We start from the raw sequence: 720 nt of genomic DNA on the forward strand, positions 1-720 counted from the left end.
CTCATAAATTAACGATTTCTATTTCCATCAATGCAATAGCTATTTGGTTGCGAACTCTATCCATATAACTATCATCCAATGCTCTTCTAGAAGTATATGAACACATTTCTTCATCATTACTTCTTTCTTCTTGGACTTTCAAGAATATAATTGGGATTATGATCACATTTGTCAAACTCTTCATCTATAACACCACACTATCTAATGTAATTATGAAGTGTCGTTTTTGCAACAATAATCTTTTCTTGTTTTATCAATGAAAATGGCTTCATATCACGTAGAATATGTCACCTATTCTTCCAAACTCCAATTGTTCGTTCAATGACATTTCTTAACGAAGAATGTGCATGGTTGAATGTTTTTTCTACCTTTTGGCTGACTACAACCTCTAAAATCAGGAATGTGATATCTTTTACCTTTATAAGGTGCTAGATACCCTTTCATATTAGGATAACCAGCATCCACTACATAATATTTACCTAAGGAAAACGTTAAAGCTTTAAGTATTAGTTCATTATAAAAATTGAATAGATAAATATATAGAATGTCAAACTTTATATAAGTTGTACCTTCTGGAGGGTGAGGGAACATGTTTTTGGTTTTTTCAAGCACAGTTGAAAAGATACGGGTGTCATGTGTAATGCCAGGCCAACCAACAACTACAAAAGTGAATAGCATGTCCAAAGTACACTCTAACATGACATTGTGTGTTGGATATCC

General features: G+C 32.6%; 1 protein-coding gene and 1 pseudogene across 4 annotated transcripts in view; one reads left to right on the forward strand and one right to left on the reverse strand.

Moving 5' to 3' along the window:
* Positions 1 to 720, forward strand: part of DCL4 (dicer-like 4) — a 17,896-nt gene that overhangs the window by 4,369 nt on the left and 12,807 nt on the right. The gene's annotated exons all lie outside the window — the stretch shown is intronic.
* The window catches only part of LOC149527563 (uncharacterized), a 973-nt pseudogene continuing 540 nt past the window's right edge, over positions 288 to 720 (reverse strand).

This window comes from Theobroma umbraticum, unplaced genomic scaffold (assembly GCF_002168275.2).
Source record: "Theobroma umbraticum cultivar Fairchild unplaced genomic scaffold, ASM216827v3 scaffold_56.0, whole genome shotgun sequence".
NCBI lineage: Eukaryota > Viridiplantae > Streptophyta > Magnoliopsida > Malvales > Malvaceae > Theobroma > Theobroma umbraticum.